Raw genomic sequence first — 12,286 nt, 5'->3', positions numbered from 1 at the left:
TTTTGGTGTCTAACAGAGGCATTGAGGCTAACCCAGAGAAAATTAAGGCGATTACGTCTTTGGCTAAGCCAGCTCGCATCAATGACGTTCAGCGGCTGGCGGGTCATGTCGCAGCTTTAAGCCAGTTCATAAGTCGGTTAGGTGAGAAGGCTATGTCGTTGTATCAAATGATGAAGAAGACGGATAATTTTGTCTGGAGTGATGCTGCTAACTCTACCTTTGAAGATCTGAAAAGACAGCTTGCCGAGCCATCGGTTCTTGCTGCTCCCATTGAGAAGGAGCAACCGTTGTTATATGTGGCTGCTAACACACGTGATGTCAGTGTGGCCATTATTGTAGAGCGCAAGGAGGCTGGCAAGGAACATTCGGTTCAACGGCCGGTTTATTACGTAAGTGAGGTACTCATTGAGTCCAAGCAAAGATATCCACATTGGCGGAAGCTTGTTTATGGGGTGTTCATGGAAAGCCGGAAGCTTAAGCATTACTTTCAGGGTCATCCCATCACTGTGGTTAGCTCTGCTCCTTTAGGAGATATTATTCAAAATAGAGAAGCCACAGGAAGAGTCGCCAAATGGGCCATTGAACTTGGGTCTCATGGTTTAAAGTATGTGCCACGTACTGCCATCAAATCTCAAGCACTGGTGGACTTCATTAACGATTGGACGGAGTTGCAGATACCTGAACAGAAGCTAGACAACACATATTGGACGATTCATTTTGATGGGTCCAGACAATTGGAAAGCTCGGGGGCTGGAGTTGTTTTAACTTCTCCTCGAGGTGACAAGTTTTGTTATGTGTTGCGGTTGATGTTTCCTTGTACTAACAACGCAGCTGAGTATGAGGCCTTACTCCATGGTCCTCGAATGGCTAAAGAAATGAGTTTAAGCCGGGTATGGTGCCTTGGCGACTCAGATTTGGTGGCTCAGCAAGTATCAAGCAAGTGGGATTCCAAGGATACTCTCATGGTGGCTTATCGTCGTGAGGTTGACACTGTTGTTGGACACTTCCAGGGTTATAAAGTGGAGCACATCGACCGCAGAAAGAACAAAGCGGCCGATGCTTTAAGCTGGTTGAGATCTCAATGTAAGCCGGTGCCGCCTAACACTTTTTTAGATGTTCTGCATAACCCTTCTGTCAAGGTGCCTACAGAGGAAGACTTGGCTATTCCAGACCCGGAGGCACAATTGGTGACGACTCTTCATGTCATTCCAGATTGGACAGTACCGTATTTAGCTTATATGACCCGGGGTGAGTTGCCAAAGGATGAGACCTTTGCTAGACAGATAACACGGCGGTCTAAGTCAATGACAATTTCCAATGGTGAGTTGTATCATCGCAGTGTCACCGGTGCGTTTCAACGTTGTGTCTCTCCTGAAGAAGGTCAAGAAATTCTTCGTGAGATCCATGAAGGAGATTGTGGCCATCATGCCGGCTCGAAGTCTCTTGTGGTCAAAGCTTTCCGTCATGGTTTTTACTGGCTAACGGCTCACGCCGATGCGGAGCATCTGGTCAGTAGGTGCGATGGGTGTCAAAATTTTGCACGACGAGTGCACGTGCCGGCTCAAGAATTGCGGATGATTCCAATCACTTGGCCGTTTGCAGTTTGGGGGCTCGATATGCTTGGACCTTTCAAAATATCCAAAGAAAAAAAGACACATCTTTTGGTGGCCGTTGACAAATTCACAAAGTGGGTTGAGGCAGAGCCGGTTAGTAAGTGTGATGCAGCCACATCAGTTCAGTTCATGAAAAAGGTGATCTTTTGTTTTGGCTTTCCACACAGCATTATAACTGACAATGGTACCAATCTGTCCAAAGGTGCTATGGAGGAATTTTTTCAAAGTGAGCATATCCGGCTTGATGTTTCGTCTGTGGATCACCCCCAATCTAATGGTCAAGCTGAGAGAGCAAATCAGGAAATCTTAAAAGGTCTTAGGCCCCGGCTTATGGTTCATTTACAACAGATGCCAGATTGTTGGGTGGAAGAGTTACCCTCGGTACTATGGAGTATCAATACTACCCCTAACAAATCTACGGGTTATACGCCTTTCTTCATGGTTTATGGAGCAGAGGCAGTTCTGCCCAGTGACGTCCGTCATGACTTGCCCCGCGTGGCGGCTTATGTTGAAGCTGATAACGAACAAGTCCGTCAAGATGCGCTTGACTTATTGGATGAAGAGCGTGACTTAGCGGCAGCCCGCTCAGCGATTTACCAACAAGACCTGCGCCGTTACCACAGTCGCCGGGTTAAGTCAAGAACCTTTCAAGAAGGTGACCTAGTGCTCCGGCTTATCCAGGATCAGTCTGATGTGCACAAGCTACCCCCACCTTGGGAAGGACCCTTTATGGTCAGCAAAAACTTGAATAACGGGTCATACTACCTTATCGATGTTCGAGAGCACAAAGACTCACATAAGTCGGAGGAGGATACCCGCCAGCCATGGAATATTGCTCATCTTCGGCCTTACTATAGTTGAGCCACCGGCTCTCATAATGTACATACTTTGACGTTGTATATATTATGATATGTAATAAAGCAGGACCTCTGTTCTTTTTTCTTTAATGATCACATATCTTTGTTCTTAAGTATAAGACGACCAATTGGAGGCTGATCGTATTCGAATCTAGCCGTTAAAACCTCATGGTCACCAGGGGGCCTCCTGTTCAAACATAGGTCGTATTCGAACCAAAGAGAACATAGCTGTCATAACCCTCTTGATCGGCTAGAGCCAAGCTCACTAGGGGGCTTCTTCATCGTATCCGAATCATAGCTTAACCCCTTTTGGGTCCGACTTGGATCATATTCGAATCAGGGTCATTAAAAACCTCTCAAGGTCATTTGGGGGCTTCCTATTCAAACATAGGTCGTATTCGAACCAAAGAGAACATAGGTGTCAGTACCCTCTTGATCGGCGTAACGCCAAAGCCACTGGGGGCTACATGATCGTATTCGAATCCTAGCTTAACCCCTTTGGTCTGGTTTACTGATCGTATTCGAATCAGAAGCCTCCAAATTTTTCTTAATGCTTGACTTACATTGTTTGAAAGATACTCTTTTTTACTGGTTTTTTGTTGTCTCGAATCTAACTGTAAGTATGGTTTCAATTTAAACCGGCTCGGATATTTGACAATGAGTTGCCAAGGTATAATAGTCATCAGGCATATGGAAGTATTGACTTCTAAAAAGATTGGGTTGTCACCCTTACTGTCCAGGTCACATAAACCGACAGTCCAGAATCAAGGAACACAGGTATGACATTGTCATTCATAAACAGACTTATGTGTGTTTTTCTTTAATCAAAGGCTTTACAGCCTTATTTATCTTTACATCTAGCCCTGATGATTCCATTATGGTAATTTCATAGTTATGTATTGGATGTTTTGACCCGTCTAGCGACAAACTGCCAGGACAGTTTCTCATCTTTTACATACAGGAACAGGTTTAAACGCTACAGGTATGATAAAGGATATAAAGCATATATTGACATGATGGATAAAAATAGTCGTACGCAGTATGATATGCATGATGGCATAGGCAGAACATGCAGTTTCAAGCTAGACTATTACAAGGCGTTGGGAGCCCAAAAGGTTAAAACTGTTTTTCTCTTAAGCAGATGTTAAGCTAAGGCCGGTTCGTTAAGTCTTGGCCGGATTATTTGGACGGTTATGATTCCTCCCTCGCCGGTTCATCTCCCTCCACTGGTTGAAAGCTAGGCTTGGACCAATCAAAGCCATGAAGAGCAACAAACTCAGCTTCATCATCAATTAGACCAGCCGGGTCAATTTCTGGGGCAAAGGTGTGTTGGCAAACCGGCGGGATGAGATCTGTCACTTTATACGAAGGAGTCGCCATCTTTTTATTATCAACGTCAAAACCTGACTGATACTTATCAATGTTGGTTTCGTCACAAAGAATGGTAGCCTAAGGACGAACTCCCTCACACAAGCAACAAAATCATCTTGATCAAATGGAGTCCCGTCTTCCTTAAAGGGGGGATAACCCTTGGCTACGTCCGCCAGGTCTAGTTCCGGCACCCAGGCTTTGGAGCGGCTTAGAGAAGTTAGGGCTCTGGCTCTTGCAGAAGACCACTTGACCTCTTGGAATCTGGCGGGTAAGATAGATAACTTCTTGAAAACATCACTCAAGAGGTTTGGTCCTTCGTTGGCTGGGGAGATAATGGCAAGCGCCCATTGAGCTCCAGTGTACAGTTGCTCCACTAGGGTGTAAACCGCCTTGAGTTTTGTCAAGCTGTTTTGGCTCAGATTGCTGCTCCATGGACCTATAAGTATTTTAAAAGGTTAAGCAGGCGGCTTATATTTGTGGCAAAAATAGAGTTTAAGTAAATAATACAATGACTCACCAAAGATTCCAGAGACCATCTGAGACACCCGGTTCTTTAAGCTGGTGAGCTCCATGGAAACCTCCTTGAGAGCCGCCTCGGCTGTCTCAGCGCACTGTATCAGAAAGGTTTTTTCATCGGCCCAAGATTTTTTCTCTGTGTCAAAGCTGGACTTCAGTTTTTCTGCTTCAGATAGGCTCAACTGGAATTTGGAGTCAGCATTTTTTATCTTAGTCTCTTGAGCCGCCAACCGGGTCTTTGCATCAGTCAGTTGAGAACCCAATTCAGTTATGGCGTTCAAGAGACATGCACATGTGTGTCACAAGTTTATTCCCATAATGGTCATAGTGATTAAAAGTCCCAAGCACTTTGCAAAGCAACACTACTTGGCACTTGGGGGCTAATGTCTGTCAAAGCAATTCTTAAAAGGCAGAAATAACTCTTTTAAAGTACCAAGCATTTTATAGGTAACAACGCTTGGCACTTGGGGGCTAATGCATGATATTCAGAAAACTTTTTCCTCTTGAGACCGATAACAATATTAGTTTGGACTAATTCAAGACAGCTATGAAGTTAAGTTAAGTACTGGCTCATTCATGAGGAATTAAGCCGGTCCTTGGGGACTACAGGTGCGAATTTATGCTGATCCATTGGACTTAGGGAAAATCTAAGACAAAGCATAAACCTATATCACAAGTCTACAGATCATTCAGGTTCATCATAATCCGGAGACTTGGGGACTGGTAGAGCATATGTAAACTAATGAAAGCTGGAGAACATACCTCATATTTCATTTGCAGCTTCTTGACCATCTCAATTTCAGAGTCATGGCTGGAGTGCACATGACTGAGGTATCCAGATAGCACGTCACTAATGCTCAGGTGAGCATAGTGAGAGACATCAAACTGCACTTTCTGCCTTTCCAAAACCTCTTGCTTGGCAGAATGCCTGGCCAATACAGTTGGATTGCCCAGTTCAACAAATCTACTTCCAGTAATTAAAACATCACCGTCGTAAGTCGCCGGCGGGTTAGCTGAGCTCGACGGTTCAATAGTAGACGGATTGAGAGTAGTTTCATCAATAGACGGTTCAGGAGGATCTATTTGAACATTGACTGCAGGGTCTTATGGTGCTTCAGATTGTTCACGAGCTCGAGTTGGTATTGCCGGTTCAGGAGCAGGGTCTTTCGGGTCTTCCGCCGGCTTAGCCACCCTGGCCTTCTTGGGCTTTGCTTGACCGCTAAGAAGAATTTTATGAGTCAGTATAATGATACAGACTTAAAGATGCAGAAGAAAGATAATGTTCTTTACCCAGGGACAGTCTTGAAAGCCAGAAATTGAGTTTGAGAGGAATCACCAAAAGAACGAGAGACCTCCTGCAAAAGTGAAGTCACAATTTAAAAGAGCAAGGAAGTAGATTCATTGACAAAAGCAAAGGTCAAAGGTGAAAGAAACCTCATTCTGGCGTTTTCGAGGAGTTTTTGGTAAGCTGGAGGGCAGTTCATTATCGTCATTGGTCCGGGCCTGACGGCGGCTCTCATGTTGCTGCGTTTTCAAAAGAAAATGAGGGTCCAAATAAGCCAAAGGGTGTGAAAACCTTACTTTCCGGGTTACCAGTCGAGGTTTCTGTCTTGGCAAAGGTTCTGAGTCAGAGGAAATAGTTACCTCTTCTTCTACTGCATGGCTGGCCCCCGTGTCGTCTTGGCAATAGTCAGTGTTAATAAGGTTGTTAAAAAACAGGCCAAGAGAGACAAGGGCTACCTCCGACTCAGAGACATCATCCAGCTTGAACATATCAGAAGCAGTTCTTTTCTTCTTGGATTTTCGGGTTGTCTTCTTGGCGGCTATGGCGGCGGCTCTAGCCTTCTTGGCAGCTTCATGATCATATTTGGCCTTCCAAAAGTCAGATTTGGCCTGTAGGCCAATAACAGGTTAAAAGTCATGCAAGTACTTAACTACTGAAGGAAAAAGGGGGTCAAGGGGATTTACCTCTGGTGTTGGGTTAAGTTTGCAGAAAGGATTCAATCCACCTTTACTGCAGTCCTCGTATTTACTGTTTACGAGGGTGGTTGACATTTCAACAATGGCTTCTTCAGTCAGTTGTATAGAGCTATGACGCAGAGGGTCATCTGGTCCTCCGGCATAGTAATACATCAAGGAAGAGCGCCGACTCAGAGGAATGACCCGCCATGCGATCCAACAACGGATCAAGTCAACTCCAGTTAGGCCGTTTCCCAACAAGGATTGAATCCTTTTTATGGATGGGATGAGCTTCTTACGTTCAGCGGTAGTAAGCTTGCCAGGGAGCACAAACTTAGAGTCAAGACGCTCCGCGCGATAACCCGACATTGGTGTTTCATCAGCTGGCGACGTGTCTTTGTAATAAAACCAAGTTTGATTCCAATCCTTGGGATGGCTTGGTAAGACTACTAAGGGAAAAACAGCACCCTGTAGGCGCTGAATCAAAATTCCACCAAGTTCCAAGCTAAGGCCGTTGGTACATTCATTCTGGCAGTTCAGATAGAAATACTCTCTGAAGAGTTCAACGGTAGGTTCTTCTTGAAGATAAACCTCACAGAGAACATGAAAATTGCAGATATTGGATATGGAGTTGGATCCAAGATCTTGTGGATGAAACTTGAAAAAATGTAGAACATCCCTGAAGAATTTTGAGCCGGGTGGTGAAAAACCCCGGTTCATATGATCAGTAAAGATGATGACTTCACCGTCTTTGGGCTGAGGTCATTCTTCGGCCGGGTTAGGAGCATGATAGGACATAATGTTCTTCTATGGTAAATATCCGATGGTGACAAAATCCTTCAAAGTGTCATCAGTGACGGTGGAAGGGACCCAGTTGTAGACTGTTAGCGTCTTCGACGGCATAATGAAAAAGGACAAGCTAAAAAGAAAGTAATTTGCCGGTTCAAATTAATTGGTGGAATTACAGGTTAATGATGATAGTATAGATGAGTAATGGTGGCTTAAGTAAGGGCTAATGATATATGAAGGAAAAATGAGCCGGCATGATAAGCCGCCATGGCTAAAGATATTCGAAGGATGCCTGAGACAGAATTGGCTAAGTACCGAGATAAACAAGCTTCACAAGTTGTTGCTACTATTTTAGATCAAGATGGTTCAAAAAAGAAAAATAAATCTAGACCTAAAAATCCAGCACAGAGGAGTTCATCAGTTCTAAGGAGGCCTTTGTACAAGAAGAAGGGATCTGCTAGCATCTGGAATGGATGCAAAACAACTACCGCATGAGTTCCATACTTCTTTTAGATCAAAGGAGGATGCGGTGGAGAAAATACAAAGAATCCACGATGAACAACGAAGAACACAGAAGGAACTCGCAAACCCTAATGCAGATCTAAGGTATGGGAAAGCAAGGACTTACAGACGTAGATCTACTGCGGAGGATCGCCGCTCTTTTCTCTGGACAAACTCAGGTTGACGCAACAACCAAGGTTGAGGACGATGGTGAGCGCTGCGGCGGCGGTGGAGTTCGAGCGTCGAAAGTTGCGAGAGGAAGAAGACGATGGAAAAGGGAGAGAATGAGAAGAAGACCGGTCGTGGCTATTTATAAGGAGGGACTGATAAGTGAGCATGAAAAACGAGGCCAAAACATGGTTATCCAGCTACCCAGGTGCCTCGATTTTCGGAAAGCCATTAAATAAAAAGATCCGTTAAAGATGACATGGTGGCGGGTTTCCGAAAAATCCGGAGATGACGTCATGGCAGCATACAAGGCTTTCGCAGCAGTAATAGATGGATTTTTTCTAATTGTTGGAGATTGACAAGAACAAAGTTCAAATCAACCTAGGGCCTATGTTGGGGATATGACTACCATGTATGACCCGCCCAGGAGGGGCCGGGTCAATCACAATGGCGGGTTACTTAAAGAAAGCCCGAAGAGTATACAAGGTGACGGTTTACGATAAGGCTTGTAGTAGGCCCAAGCCCAGAGGCGGCTTAAGGCCCGTAAGTAAAAACCGCCATGTATGAATAAGACTTGTAAAGTAAGGCATGTAAAAGATGTCACCGAGCCGGACACGTTGTATGAACCGGCCGGGACTCTGTATGCCGCAGGGCGTCAACCCGTGTATACATGGGGACGACCCGGTGGCGGCTTAGGAAAAGAAACAACAGATCGAGACCCAAGCTAGCGTATTTCACTCCTTGGTCATCGGAACCTAGCAATACGACATCAACTGGACTAGGCTTTACCTTCGCCGCAAGGGGCCGAACCAGTATAAACCTCTTGTGTCCTTTGTCCCGATTAACCCCTTCACGCTTCCTAGTTGCGATGGCTCCACGACTAAGTCCTTTCACTAGGACATCTACCATGACAATAACACGACAAGTGGCTTCTCTCAAGATAGCATAAGTATTACGGTGGGTGAACAAATTACTGTCGAGCAATTGATAGAAAAGCGAATAATTATGAGAATATCTAGGTATGATCATGTATATAGGCATCACGTCCGTGACAAGTAGACCGAAACGATTCTGCATCTACTACTATTACTCCACACATCGACAGCTATCCAGCATGCATCTAGAGTATTAAGTTCATAAGAACAGAGTAACGCCTTAAGAAAGATGACATGATGTAGAGGGATAAACTCATGCAATATGATGTAAACCCCATCTTTTTATCATCGATGGCAACAATACAATACGTGTCGTTTCCCTTTCTGTAACTGGGATCGAGCACCGCAAGATTGAACCCAAAGCTAAGCACTTCTCCCATTGCAAGAAAGATCAATCTAGTAGGCCAAACCAAACTAATAATTCCAAGAGACTTGCAAAGATAAACCAATCATACATAAAATAGTTCAGAGAAGATTCAAGTATTGTTCATAGATAAACTTGACCATAAGCCCACAATTCATCGGATCTCGACAAACACACCGCAAAAGAATATTACATTGAATAGATCTACAAGAGAATCGAGGAGAACTTTGTATTGAGATCCAAAGAGAGAGAAGAAGCCATCTAGCTACTAGCTATGGACCCGAAGGTCTGAAGTAAACTACTCGCACATCATCAGAGAGGCCATGGAGATGATGTAGAGGCCCTTCGTGATCAATGCCCCCTCCGGTGGAGCTCCGGAAAAGGCCCCAAGATGGGATCTCTTGGGTACAGAAGGTTGCGGCGGTGGAAATAGGGTTTCGTGGTGCTCCTGGATGTTTGTGGGGTATATGGATATATATATAGGAGGAAGAAGTAGGTCGGTGGAGCAACGAGGGGGCCCACAAGGGTGGAGGGCGCGTCCAGGGGGGTGGGCGCACCCCCTGCCTCGTGGCCTCCTCGATTGTTTCTTGACGTCCACTCCAATCTCCTGGATCATGTTTGTTCCAAAAATAACGCTCCCGAATGTTTCATTCCGTTTGGACTCCGTTTGATATTCCTTTTCGGTGAAACACTAAAATAGGCAAAAAGCAGCAATTTGGGCAGGGCCTCTGGTTAATAGGTTAGTCCCAAAAATAATATAAAAGTGTACAAATAAGCCCATTAACATCCAAAATAGATAATATAATGGCATGGAACAATTAAAAATTATAGATACGTTGGATACGTATCACCTAGTATCCATGATTCAGCCCATTATGGTTAAACATGTTTGCAATGACCCTTAGAGATTATAGTTTCTCATGCCATGCATAAGTCGCTAGGAGTGGATAATGATTTATCTTGGATGTCAACATTGCGTTAAATTATTGTGATGTAGTATGATGATATGGTATCCTCCTCTGAATGTTCGAGTGCCTTGACTTGGCACATGTTCATGCATGTAGTTGAATCAAAACCAACATAGCCTCTATGATATTTATGTTCATGGTGTTTATATCCTACTCATGCTAGTGTCCAACGTTACTTATGCAAAATGCATGTTCATCACCGTTGTTGCTCTCTAGCTGGCCGCTTCTCAACATATTTTCTAGCCATCGCCTGTATTAAGTGGGGACTCTTCTTGTACACCCAATTGAACCCAAGTTATTGCAGATGAGTCCACCATACCTACCTATATGTGGTATTACCCTGCCGTCATAAGTAAATTTGCATGTACCACTATCGGTGTCAAAACCGGCCGATCTCGGGTAGGGGGTCCCGAACTGTGCGTCTGAGGACTGAAGGTAACAGGAGACAAAGGGGACACGATGTTTACCCAGGTTCGGGCCCTCTTAAGGGAGGTAAAACTCTACTTCCTGCTTGATTGACTTTGATTTGTATAGGGGTCACAAGAGTTGATCTACCTTAAGATCGTAATGGCTAAACCCTAGCAGTTTAGCCTATGTGTATTCTGATTACCTCTATGGAATAAACCCCCCGGTTTATATAGACACCAAAGGGGCCTAGGGTTGTATAGAGTCAGATTACAGAAGAAGGAATCTATACATCCGGACGCAAATCTTGCCATCCACACAAAGGAGAGTCCCATCCGAACACGGGGGAAGGCCTTCTACTTTGTGTCTTCACGGCCCATCAGTCCGGCCCACAACACACGGGTCGGACACCCGAGGACCCCTTAATCCAGGACTCCCTCAGTAGCCCCTGAACAAGTCTTCAATGACGATGTGTTCGGCGCACAGATTGTCTTCGGCCTTGCAAGGCGGATTCCTCCTCCGAATACTTCAAAGCGGTCTTTTGAACAAAGAACTATATCCGGCTCTGTATAACAGCCACAACCCTCAACCACAAGGGCAAGATACTTAATCAAAATACGGTCTATGTACTGACAACTTTTTTGCGAAATGTTACATCTCGCCTCTTCATCATTTCGAACCGTTTTTTAGCCTCCCGCTTCGTGTTTCGAGGTGCAGCCTCTATTGACACGTCTTGTCAAAGCAGAGATCGTGTCCCCTTATTGCGGGATTCTCATCAATACGGGTTGGGTAATCCAACCGTGCCATTCGCATGACCCCTCGGGAACAGGTGAATTTTAAGGCTTGAGGGGGCGTTTGATATTCACTGCCTATATAAGCGGATAAAGATCCCTTCTTTTTACCTCACGCCTTCTTCCTCCCTCTGCTTTCCCGTCCTCAAGCTCTAGCGCCCAAACTTTGATCTTTCCCACCGCCCCTAACCTCTCCAGCCATGGCCGAATCTGGCTCATAGGGGAAGTGGATGGCCTCCTCCGTTACGGAGAAGGATGTCAAGGAGCTCCGGGAAGCGGGGTACCTGGCTGCGGACGTCGCGCACAGGCTCCCTGCCAAAAAGCAAGTCATCCCCACTCCGGAGCCCAGCGAGAGAGTGGTGTTTATCCCCCACTTCCTGCGCGGACTAGGGTTCCCTCTCCACCCTTTTGTCTGCGGCCTCATATTCTATTACGGGTTAGATTTCCATGATCTAGCCCCAAATTCCTTCCTCCACATCTCGTCATTTATTGTCGTGTGCGAGGCGCTCCTCCGCATCCCCCCACTTCGGCCTATGGCTCAAGGTTTTCAATGTGAAACTGAAGGTGGTTGACGGGCAGCACGCGGACTGCGGCGGTGCCATGGTGAGCAAGCTCCCCAACATCACCTCGCCCAAAGGGGCCTTCGTGGAGGCTGTCAAGATATGGTAGCAGGAGTGGTTCTACATCATAGTACTTCGCGGCGCCACATGGGCAGCCACTCCTGAGTTTAGATCCGAGCCCCCAATGCGGCTCGCATCGTGGACCAACAAGGGTCTGGACTGAGGGTCAACCGACGAACTGACGATGCTGCAAAAGCGCATCAAAAATATGATAGAGAAGAACACCAGTCTCACCAATGTGATTCATGTGATGCTTTTCCGCAGGATCCTCCCCTGCTAGTGCCAGCCTCTCCATATATGGGAGTTCAATCTGGAAGGGTCGTGAACCCTACAGTAATTCTTGGGTACAACACACGGAGAGATCTGGAGGCTGCTCTTCAAGGCCCAGAATACGTGGCCGGAGACGACCGACGACATCGGCCTCGACAG

Source organism: Triticum urartu, chromosome 2A (genome assembly GCF_056163025.1).
Source record: "Triticum urartu cultivar PI428250 chromosome 2A, HENAU_Tu73, whole genome shotgun sequence".
In the NCBI taxonomy this organism is placed as follows: domain Eukaryota; kingdom Viridiplantae; phylum Streptophyta; class Magnoliopsida; order Poales; family Poaceae; genus Triticum; species Triticum urartu.
This window is presented reverse-complemented; position numbering follows the sequence as displayed.